Genomic DNA, 12721 nt, shown 5'->3' with positions numbered 1-12721 from the left:
ATCTGTGACTGGATGCATCATCCCTTGGGCAACCAATTCCTAAAATAATTATGTTGGTATAGATGCACCCTCAGCTTCCTGGCTCTCATAAAATACTTGGATCTATAGGGCAGAAGTGCCAGACATGAAGCACCTCACCTTTTAGGCTTAAAAACAAAAAACAAAACACCCCTCCCATGTTGCAAGATTAAAGAAAGAGAAAACCAGATCAAATACCGCAAGCTCTCTACTAGGGATAAACTGCAGAGGCAGGACACAGGCTCCCCTCCCACAATTCAACTATTAAGATGATTAATCTTGCCAAAGACACCCTTGGCAAAACATTCTATTTAAAAAAGAAATGGGAGGGAAGCAGAAGGAACTGGTCAAGAACTGAAGGGGAGCTGGGGTGGGAGAGGGGGAAACAATATGACGATTCGCAGAGCAGCGCCAAAACCAGCAAAGAGTCCCATGGGTTACCACATCTGAGCTCGAAGGGGAGGCAGTCAAAGGCTGCTTTGTCCCACTTTGAAGGCACTCTTCCCCAGAGGCTAGCAATCTTCAAAGACAGCCTTCTCCTGGAGAGAACTTATGAAATATTACAAAGTTTCCCAGCGCTTGCCCTAGTTTTCGGAGCCTCTGACAGAATTTGGCCTTTTTGATGTAAGAGAAGGGAGGGCAACAGCAACAGGCAACAATGAAAAAGATACAGGACAACCTTGCACATACGTGCACATGTACACCTCCACCCCACCCCCATGGCTAGTCCAATTAATCTGACGTGAAGTTACAAGACTTGGGCTACGGTCCTAGCACCACTTACCGCAATGAACAGGCTAGGTAGACATACTGTAAGCACTGCACTGTAAGGCCACCGATTTCCACTACAGGTTTTACACTGAAAAGGCATTTGAAAATATCCAGTAAAACACAGCTGAGGTTTCCAGGAGTATTCATAGCTTGTTTGCAGATGTGAGAACACCCTTTGAACACTAAAAATGAACCTAAGATCATTGTAGCTTTCTGTTTTCACAGTGGCCTAAGGGAAATCCTCGTGTAACAGCCAGAGCTGGCCCCAAACCATCTAGCTACCTGAAGCAAATGCGCTTCTGCACTCAGCTCAAGGTGTATAGTACCCAAGGCTAGTCAATTTATTTTGGCACCTGAGGCAGAAAAGTCCCACAAGCGTTCCTCCATCACAACGGCAGTAAAAATACAACAACCAAAATCACCACAAATTAAAATAACTAATCATATGTTGCCCTTTACCAATACTGCAGATCGACTATCTGAGGCAGCTGCCTAACACTGCCTCATACTAGAAGAGAAGAAGAAGAGTTTGGATTTGATATCCCGCTTTATCACTACCCTAAGGAGTCTCAAAGCGGCAAACATTCTCCTCTTCTTCCCCCACAACAAACACTCTGTGAGGTGAGTGGGGCTGAGAGACTTCAAAGAAGTATGACTAGCCCAAGGTCACCCAGCAGCTGCATGTGGAGGAGTGGAGACACGAACCCGGTTCCCCAGATTACGAGTCTACCGCTCTTAACCACCACACCACACTGGCCGGCCCTAGCAATGGCACTGTCCTGCTCATGTTCCCCAACAGCTAGCATTCAAAGGTATGTAATATTATTTGTGGTGAACTACATTTCCCACTTCAATGCCCATTCACCAGTTTGGAGAGATCTTTTTGGAGGTCCCTGGAATCCCTTTTTGTTTTTACCAATCTGGCCGATTGGGCGTTATTCAGCAAACACAGTCACCACATTGCTCACACCCAACTCTTTATGAAAGAGTAAAAAAAGACTAGTCCCAATACAGCGACTTGACTGCTCCCATGTTCTGCTGTAATGCGCAAAGACAGGCCTTGCAATGCCTAAACCCTTGGTAACCTCTAGGCTAGATTACGGCAAAGCGTTATATGTAGGGCTGCCTCTGAAGATGGTGCAGAATTTGGTGGCCAGGTTGCTCACCGGGGCAAGACTGTTTGCACATATTACACTGATCCTGGCCGGACTGCACTGGCTTGCTAATTAGCATCTGGGCCCAATTCAAAGTGCCTATAAAAGCTTGAAATGGCTGAGGACCACAATACCTCAAAGACCGTCTCCCCCCATATAAACTGACCAGGACTCTGCAAACATCCTCTGAGGCCCTTTTTCATGTGACTCCTCCAAGAGAGGTTTGAGGGTGGCAACATGAGAATGGGCCTTTTCTGCAGTGGCTCCCCATTTGTGGAAGGTCCATCCAGTCCCTTCGTTATATTTCTTTTAGGTGCCAGGTGAAAATGTTCCCCTTTAACCAGACTTTTGGCTGATTAATATTCTATAGCCCTTTAAATGTGTTTGGGGGAAAGGGTGTTGTTTTGTTTTTGTTTTAACTATCTCTTTTGTGCTTTTATCCTGTACTTTTATCTTGTGAACAGTACTTTGGAAATATATTGGAATTCCCACAAAATCTGCTGCAACAGAGAGAGAGAGAGAGATACTGAGAGAGAGAGTAGGAAGTCTTTAAGCCTGTCCTCCATCAAAATAATATTATTATTACAGCTTCACTTCCTGTGGTTTTGTCCCCACAGGGAAAAGAAAAGGTTAGGAAAATTATGCAGTGGGACTTGACAATGTTGGAGACCTTGTACTAAGCAATGAAGGTGTGCACCTCCACAATATAATCCATTTTGTGATTACCTGCTTATGAAATGGCATGAAGTCATTATGGTTTATCTTTTTTACTGAAGGATGTTGGCACATTTAGTTGCGTTAAGGAAGGTGCGCTTGAGAACAATTAAAGAAAAACAAGCAGAAGTCAGTCCGGGGGTAATCCCTTCTATGAAAGGACTATGGAAAAGAACAAGGAGAGGGGGAGTTAATTCACAACAAGGTTAATTTACTCTCTTGGAGAATCAAGGACAAATAAAAAAATAATATAATTACAAGGAAGGGCAGAGGCACAAATAATGTGGCCAGGTCCCTAAGGTACATGGTACCCTGGCTCCTGCATGTGCTATTCTCTTGCAGAGCAGAATAAAATTCCTGCTCAAACTGGATTAACAATACTGGAAATTGCATTAGGCAACATGGGCGGCAGGATGGAGCAATGAGAAGTATGAGCAAGGGAAACAACATTAGGCTCTGCGACTATTATTACTGCCGTTATTAACTTGTCACTTTGCCGTAGTATTGCCTGAAAGCAGGCCAACATGATTGAATTACTGGAGAGGAGAGTGGAGAACTGTTTCTTGGTAAATATGACAACATTAACTCTTTCCTGAGATTCTCACAACTACTCCCTGCTTCCCCCCCCCCCCGTTCCTATACCCCTTCACCAACAAGCTGGAGAAAACCACTAGGGCAGATTCTTTGCTGAAAGAATCTTAACAATAGAAGGACTTATATTCCAACCTTCTTCTTTTTTTAAAAAAGCATACAGTACTGCCACAGTAGGTTCAGCTAGGCAAAATACTGCCCCGCCCTTGGATCCAATTTATTTTATTTTATAATTTATTTAGTGCATTTGTATCCCACTTTTTTAGGACTTCTCATTTTTGTGCTCCCGAAGTAATAGCTCTCAAAAGTCCTGTGACAGCATGGTATGCACATCCCTCAAACAAAATGAATTGTCTTGAGAGTGTACCGTGGAACAGCTTTCAAAAGCTGCGGTTAAAACTCCCACTTCAACTGCTTGCTGAATTTTCTGCACATCTGTAGTGACAACCTGCTTGGACTACTGTAATGCACTCCATGTGGGGCTGCCCCTGAAGATAGTGGCGGCGGCGGCTGGTGCAGGTTGCGGTCGCCGCGTTGGTAAGTGAGGCAGCCTATAGGACAATGTGACACAGGCCCTGAAAGCCCTGCATTGGCTGCCACTGAGCTACTGGGCCCAATTCAAGATGCTAGTACTAGCATATAAAACCCTAAATGATTTGGGACTCAAGTACCTAAAGGAGTGCCTGTCCCAATAACAGCCACCTTTGGCCCTATGATTGTCCAGTGGGGTTTGGGGGTGGTACTGGAAAAAAATGTCCCATATCCCTATATTTCTCTGTTTTATTAATCACAATAACGTATATATAATTTTAGTGATTAACTGAATCCTAAAATGGATCCAGAGCAAGCTGACATGAAGTGATGCTTAATACTTTCATAACTCTCTCTCTCCACACACCCACCCCTAATCAGTGGCAGGGTGGAGAGGAAAGTTCAGGCAGCTAGGTACTACTAATGAACATCGTTTGTGAGACGAGGAAGAAAACGGTCACTGATTAGAACATAAGAAGAGCCTGCTGGATCAGGCCAGCATCCTGTTCTCACAGGGGTCAATCAGATGCCTGTGGGAAACCAACCAGCAGCCTCTGAGCACAAGAGCACGCTTCTGTGGTTTCCAGCAACTGGTATTTAGAAGAATTACTCAAAGCCATCAACAGCCCTCTCCCCCAAGATCCTGTCTTATCCTCTTTTAAAGCCACCCACCTTGGTATCCATCACTGCCTCCTTTGGGAGTTCCATAGTTTAACTAGGTGCTGCTAGTGATCTTGGCCAAAGCAACTTACATCAAAATAATTTCACAAGAAAGAAGCATGAGCAAGAAAACCCACCTGAACTATTAAAATATATAGACGCTACCAATGTTTTAAAATTTCCTTAGTTACATCATTTAATTATCACATAGTTATTTGAGACCCTTTCATATAACACCCAAGGCCAGACATACATGGTAAAATAATGGGAGAGTGGGAAGTATTCAACAGGTTGGGAGGGCCAATCAAGCCACTTAGAGTCAGTTTAGGGGATGTTGTTATTGGCTACACTAAGAACAGTTAGCAATGGTCCATAAACAGATAAGCAGTGCTTTATAAGCACTGATGCATCAGAATCTGTCCATGTGGTTAGTGGAGGAGGAACCGCCTGCTGCAAGTACTAGCTAGGAAGCCACAGGTCACACAAGACAATGAGATACTCTAGGCTCGAGTTCAAACCTTGACAGAAATTCATGTTTTGAAATCATCAAGGAGATTTAGTGTCAACTCTGATTTTGAAAAACAAAAGCTGATCTGAATAAAACAGGTGCCATTTATATATATGAATGAAGAAGGTAGCTATAAAATTTGGATGGGAAGAAGAAAAAGAACATCTACAACTTTTTCATATATGTATGTCTGTATCTGTGAAAAATAGAAGACTTCACAGCATGTCAAAATCTGAAGCACACATAAATAAAAAGGCTAGGAGGGAAGAATTCCAGTGCAAGATGCATCTGCCATCAGAAAATGTGTACGCCTCAATGATCACTGCTGAATTAGAATATGGAGATGTGAAAAATGGAAAACAGAACTTGCATCAAGCAGCAGAATCAAAGGGCAAAATCACACACTGAGCTGTTTCATCAATGGCTCATCAAAAAGCCTTCAAAATAAATGGTGCTGGCACAAATAGGAAAACATTTAATTAAACTCTATTCGAATAAGTCATCCTCTGCAGGTTATTCATTAAGAGCCAACATTTGTAAAAGGGCTGTTTAAAAAGTAGATGCAAAGTCTGTGTGCTGCCAAACTTTTCAAAATTATCTGTATGCAAGTTGAGTCTTCACTACTTATCACTATATTGTGTACATCTAAGCAATAAAGTTTCAAGCTGGAGAAGTGACTTTTTTCAAAGTGCATGAGCAACAAAGAGCCAAAAAAAACAACCCCTTTCTAATAAGGTTGGTAGGAGTAACACACGTGAACCAGATGAAAGTCAATCACTTTCAGTAAGTCACTGATGCAATCCTAAGTATGCAGTCTTGAAAACATCTTTATTTGATGGTCTCTATTGGAAGCCACTCAAGCAAACTGTCATTCAGAGGTCCATAGTGGCTAGAACAGATGGCAGCAACAAAACCCAAGGGCGAGTGGGAAAAAGAAAAGCAAGGTATTAATCAAATGAATCACATGATATAGGAAAAAAAAACCTCCCTTCACTGGTATGGAAGAAAAATATGTAAACTTTTTCTCTCTCTCTTCTCCAGGAAGCTAAGTATGTACTGTGTTTAACAGCTGCATTGGCAACTTAGCTCAATACCCAGGAGATTTTGGAATTACTTGCCTTAAAATAACTATTCTTTTCAGCCCCTTGGAATTAGGAAATGGGTTTTGGACCCTGCCAGCCACTCACCGTCAATTAGAGGCTCAACCAGCATATTGAAAGCGAGGTTGTAGGTCCCACTGCTGAAGTTAAATAATATTTCATAGTCCTTTCCTTTTCCACAGTTGAGCACAGTTATACAAACTTATCATCCCATGGCAATAAGGACTGTACAATGGCAGACTTTGGTACCATCAGGTAATGGCCGCTGGTGCAGGGAAGCGCCTGACCGGCAGGGCTTCTTGAATTAATTGGCCAAAGAGTTGAACTAGCTGAGAAAATGAAATTGCTCTCTGAGCCAGAAGTTCTATGCTAGACCACCACCATGCTGCTGACCTTTACTAACCCTTAGCTTCTGACTGTTCTGCTCTTTACTGCAGTTCCAATCAATTTGCCTGTTCAGTGGCCTGCAGTTTTCAGAAACACCTTAACAGACTGAACTGTCTTTACATTAACCACAATCCATATCCCTGGCACAGAGGCTGATTTTTGTTAAATGCGGCTATTAGCTGCTCCATTATATGGGGCTTCCTTTGATAACCCAATGCCCCTGCCCGGCCAATCTCTAAACCTGAATGCCAGCAGGTGTTTGTCCAATCAGAAGTGTTGCCACATCTATACTGACCCTTAAATTTTGATACCAACAGGGCTTTGGAGTAGTTTTTGTTAAAGCAATTTCAGAAGCACTTAGGTTTTATGGTTTGTAGCAAGAGAAGAGAGTATAAATGATTGCTACAGTTAAAGAGACACCGAGAAACAGGATATCCCATTCTCAACTCTATACTCAAACACACAGGGACAATGGGCATTGCTCCAGAGCCAATTCCCCAGTTTACCAAAACATTTTTTTAATCCTTACCTATCTCAAAGGTTGAGACAATGTGTCAAAGGAATAAACTTTAAACTCAATACTTATAGTCAAGAATGGCAGATATGTTTTTATTAAAGGGACAATTGATGGCAATTAAAAAATAACTGTTAGTTCTGCATATGCACCACACTCAAAGCAACTTGACTTTATTCATAAGGTATTATGTAAATTAAATAAACTGGCTGAGGGAGAAGCTAGACTAGGGGCAACTTTAACTTTAATGTACAAGGAGTATCTCTAAAAGCCTTGAGCAAGGGCACCACCTGGAGGAACCTTTTAAAAGATAAAAGACCTCCTATGACTCTTCCAAAAATGGGGCTTATACAAGATACGGAGAAAATACAAAAGATTTCAGTTTGACGTTTCCTTCACCCCAACATGACTCTTGATCCGTATTAGACTTTTTATTGCTTACTCCACAGTTAATTCCATTCACACAGTGAACATTGATAACATCACCGATCATGCTCCAGTAGAAGTGACCATATGACCGAGCAATGAAATCCAAACCTCGACATCATGGTCATTTAACTAGCCAACTATCTGAAGGAAAAGATAGCAGAAACCCTACAATTCTATTTCAAGGAAAACGACAATGACAACACCAATTCTACCAACCTTTGGGATGCTATGAAAGCAGTGACAAGAGGTATCTGTATCAAAGAAAAAGCATATATTAAAAAACAAGTCTCCACAAAAATAACCAAACTATGGAAATTACTGAGCTACTAACTAAATATAGAAGTTCAGGTTCAAAACAGCTCCTTAGAGGAATTGAACAAAAGAGGCAAGAAATGGACTCCTTAGAAATTAATAACTCTAGACTTTTGGCAGGTGTGAAAAGAAAAAATCTAAGTCAGGGGTACACAGTATGCAAAAAAAGCAATGGCATTAAAACATTTTCTCCTGACTTCTGCTCAGAATTTGCCTTTGATTCTAAATTATATACCTCACGATGCCCTTTTTTTTAAAAAAAAAAGATACCCACTATTTCTTAGAAAACTTACCCATACTATCATTAACTCATGATGAAAAAACCTTTTTCGATAGCCCCATCTCCGTAGAAGAAATTGACAAAAACCGAAACCACATAAAGCCCAAGGACCTGATGCTTTCACTTCTGGGTTTTATAAAAGATTCAAAGATATATTATTACCATATATGGTCCACCTATTTCATGACCTAATGAGAGGAGCACCTCTCCCCCAAACAGATATGAAAATGGCAGAAAAATAATTACTCCTGCAAAAGACCCAGAATAAATGCCAAATGAAGGAGGGTGAGCTATATTTTATTGCTAACCAAGTAAGACATGTTGTTCCTTTTATTTTAGATGACACCTCAAAGCAATGGCTCCAGTTGGAAAAAGAACTAATCGAAGGAATACTAACCTCAGCAAACCACTTCTTAGAACTGGGCTAAACGTTCAAAACAGATTCACACAAACCATACTTAATGCACAGAATGAGAAGGCAGGAATCCTAACTCAAGCACTGTCTCCACTGATACCCACTATTTCACAACACTTCATGACAATTTTATGTGGCAAAAGGTCTATACTGGTTATCTGACTTATAACAGAAATAAAGCACTATCAGACCAAGAAATATGGACTAAACTAGGACAATTTAAAACTCCTTGGCTGCTACTCCACCAAATCCACACTTTTCTTGGCTAACCCAGTTTAACAGTAAGGCAGCCTACAAGACCATTAACCCCACCTGAAAGACTTGTAATATCCACAGAAGGACATGGGCCCAGGTATAAAATCTGCAATCTATAAAATTCTACTCAGTGCATCAGTGGGTTCACTTGATCCTATTGAACACCAACAGGAATGAGATTTCATCTATGAACTTGACCCAGGTCAATGGCTTAGACAAAAAACAAACAACCCCCCCCCAACCTTTAAATCCATTTTGGTGAACAATAGGGAATTAATCCCTAATCCCTAGGAACCTGGTAATGGCACCTCACCATGTTGCTAGAGGGGTGCCCCACACCTGGTACATATCTCCACGTGTGGTGGGAATGTACAAAAATCCAGCCTTTCTGGAATTCCATATTCCAATAAATTAATAAAATATCAAAATAACTATTGGAAGTCAAACCATAATTAGCTTCATTAAATATATTTCAAGAGTATATGGACTTACATAATAAATAATTAATAGGCCACTTATTACAAGTGGCAAGACAGAACGTAACCAGACACTGGATTTTTATGGCACAATGGTAGACAATTGCTACAAAACAGTTTGGGAAATAGCCCTCCCTGAGAGATTAACAAAAAGAAAAACTTCAGTTGATGTGGACAGATCCGAGAAAGATGGCTTTACCCCAGTGTGGTTTAATTTTATAACATATGTCAGTATCCCCGAAAATGAACAATCTCCCCCATCAGCATTTGGCTCAAACTGGTTGATCTAAATTTAAATTTAAACATAAATTATTACCTTCACTTACACACAAACACCCACCCACCCTGGTTTCATTGGTAGCATAATAGGAAAAACGAACATAATAGGTCTTACACGAACATGTGAGAAATAGTTCTAACATGGGGTTTCGTATTTTCTCCTACACAAATATTATCTGTGCAGGTAACTCATAAGTATGAAGCAGTCTTGTGGTTTTCTTCTGTTTATAGAAAGGAGCAGAGTACCCTTTTTAGATGAGGCAAAACAACAGCTTACAGTACTTCCCAAATCATTTCCCTTAATTATTCAAGTATAAAAGAAGAGCAACAAAGGTTACTGCCTGCTCTGGATGGGGACATTGCTGATTTGCATGTATATGCAGCATCCTTTCACCCTTGGTCCTTTCCAAGCCTTAATGCTGCTCATGTTTGAAAACTTAAGTGCACTAATGATGATGAGGTCGGCAGCATTTGATACAGGCACAAATCATCTGACAAAATTCCCTGTTTTTTTTGGGGGGGGGTGTCATATATAATTATATCTGTTGTCTGCAACACAGCCAGCTGTCATGTGCTCAGTTCCCAAAGTGGGTCTGTTGTCCTTGTCTGAGTCCCTCAGACGTCTGTGCTTTAGCGTGTAGCACTTTTCACATCTTGCAAAAGGATGAGGTAATCAATAAACATCAAGCAAAAATGGAATCGGACATTCCACTGGATTCAACCAAAGTCTTCAAGTCTTGACCTGAACTCTACCCTAGATCTACACAGCCTAAGTGCAACCATCTTTCTCTCCCTCAAACAAATTCAGACATTGTAGTCATCTGAAGGAGAATACTTCTGAGATGGCTAATTTGACATGTCCAGTGGGGGCACCATTTGGGGGCAATCAGCCAAGCTTGTAAAGAAGCCAGTTCTAATTGGACTAACATTAGAAGTTTTATTTTCTTTGCTTTCAACAAATGTTTGTCACCATCTAGGATGGCTTGCATTTTCATGAAGGCAATGGTCTTATTTGGATGCCATAGTTTCACATTACAGTAATTATCCTTGGGCTCAACTGCTGGCCCCTTTCTTTCTCCTCAATATTTTCTTCCCAAGCACCAACAGTCAGCTGGTTTTTGGTGTTTGAGGCATGCTTACATAGGGCTTGCTAAGCCCTTTATGTAGTGCTTCCCAAGCACTTCATAGGCAGTGTGGAAGGGGCTTTGTAGGCACTGCCGATCAGCTGATTGGTTGTGCCTGCAAAGCCTCTTTCATCCAAGCCCTGTCTTTACCAGCTCCCCCACCTGATGTTAGGTTTGAGGCAGTTGGTTTTGGCTTGGATGAAATGGCCTGGTGGATCAAACGGGGTAGTGTGTTGGTCCTAATTAGGACCGCATGCCAGAGGTTGTGCCAGAATCTACTGATAGATCTATATGTAGTTGCAGAAAATCAGCAAGAGTTTCTCTTCTTCCAGCTATTTAACAATGACAATAGACAGGTATGCTTTATCCTGCTCATTCCTAAATTGGGCTGCTAAAAGAAAAAAAGAACTGTATGAAAGAACTGTGAGTTTAGGTCCAGAATGAAAACTAAATTTGGGGAGTTAGTGGTATTCAGAGGCAATGTATTAGTTAATCCTAATTTCATGATTGCCCCCTGCCCCATTATTTTGTATCTAGCTTTGGTTGGTTGACTTTAGGATTCTGTTGCTACTGCCACTACTGTTTGTTGCATACAGTAATTCAATAGATGTGGACACTCAGCACAGGGCTTTAAAGGTTTCAGAAGCCTGCAGACTAAAAACCACTGTCTCTGGTTGAGCACTGGATAGGCTACAGTCCTGAACAAGATATGGTGCTGAGTCATTTTGTCCAGCTACTATTCACTATTAGCAGTGAAATCTGAGATCACAGAATTGGAAGGGAACCCGAGGGTCATCTAGTCCAATCCCCTGCAATGCAGGGATCTTAACACATGGTCCGCCATCCAGTTTGACATAATACAGGACCCCAATTAGCTTTGCAGGTGTACTAGCAGTTTTATTGCTGCATCACTAGATGTGAGGAAGGAATTGCTATCTACATTTTAATAGGCATCAATGCCCCATTCATTTTATATAATTATTTGTAAAGCGATTTCAACATGCAAAACTTGATATTCTTGAGAAGCTTCAAATATGTCATCTGTCTGGAGGACAGGAAGCATCAAGAGATCCCACAAATGCAAAAGGAACACATTGGATAAAGGAGCAGTTGCAAGAATGCAACTGAAGGGCAAAAACAACATGTCCTAGACACACGTACTTGTCTGATTTGTATGAGACACAGAATGAGACTTGCCTAATAGATGCCATACACAAAAATAGTATCTAGCTGAAATTAGACTGAGTGAGTTGGATAAAAAGAATTACTGATTGATGTTGGAGCAGAGCCACAATATTGTGACTGACGTCATCTCTCCTTTAAACGGCACTTCCTTGAATCCTTATTGACCACATTCATTAGAAGTCTGTCTTATTAACCGTAATAGTACATATCCCTCATCAATGTGACCGGACCACCAATCTCAAACCAGAGCTCCTCTTAAAACGTACCTTTCTCAACTGATTAGTTTCATGATTACTCAAATGAGCCAAGACATTTATGGGTTAATCTACACACACAGAGAAAGACACACATGGCGAAGCACTCCTGTGACAGTGCTTCTTCAGAATGCACATCTGAGGCTGCATGTTTCATTGCTAGCCCCAAACCAGCTGACTGTGGAAATCTAGCTTTGTCTTTTCTCCAGCATGTTGATTTTCGTTTTACACATGTGATCCTGCATGTACATTTTGTACTCCAAGAACAGATGCACCATCGTGTTTTCTGGACGTGTAAGATTGGTCATTAATCCTCATAAACCTAATGTGTTAAGCCACAGCACAAACTAGGAAGGCAGCAAACATTTCACAAGTGCTATGAACTGTGATTTGGATGTTTTCTGTAAAAAAACCCCCACACAACATAACTAATAGGCAGACAAGCTTTTCAAACCATTATGTAATTCGCATTAGATCCGAAGATAAGACATGTGGAGAGGATGGCTTGTCTAAGCTTAAAACTGAGTCCCTGTCAGGAAATGAAATCAGTCCCGGAGACACATTTCATAGGTACCACAAAGTTGCTCATAAACAGTGAGCTAAGAACACATCTTAAACTGCCTTTTAACAGACGTTTACACCTGCCTCATGGAGTCAGGAACGAGCGCAGTGGCACTACACTTCTCTACAGTGAAAACTTCAGGGAGGTTGAAACAGATTTCTCTTTTGTTTCTGTGGTTAAAAAAAAAAACCCCTGAGAATTC

General features: G+C 41.2%; 1 protein-coding gene across 2 annotated transcripts in view; it reads right to left on the bottom strand.

Moving 5' to 3' along the window:
- The window catches only part of IGSF3 (immunoglobulin superfamily member 3), a 108470-nt gene that overhangs the window by 17463 nt on the left and 78286 nt on the right, over positions 1-12721 (bottom strand). The window lies entirely within an intron of this gene.

The sequence above is a fragment of the Lacerta agilis genome, chromosome 4 (assembly GCF_009819535.1).
Source record: "Lacerta agilis isolate rLacAgi1 chromosome 4, rLacAgi1.pri, whole genome shotgun sequence".
Taxonomy (NCBI): domain Eukaryota; kingdom Metazoa; phylum Chordata; class Lepidosauria; order Squamata; family Lacertidae; genus Lacerta; species Lacerta agilis.
Note: the sequence above shows the minus strand (reverse complement) of the source record. Positions and strands in the feature narration are given on the sequence as shown.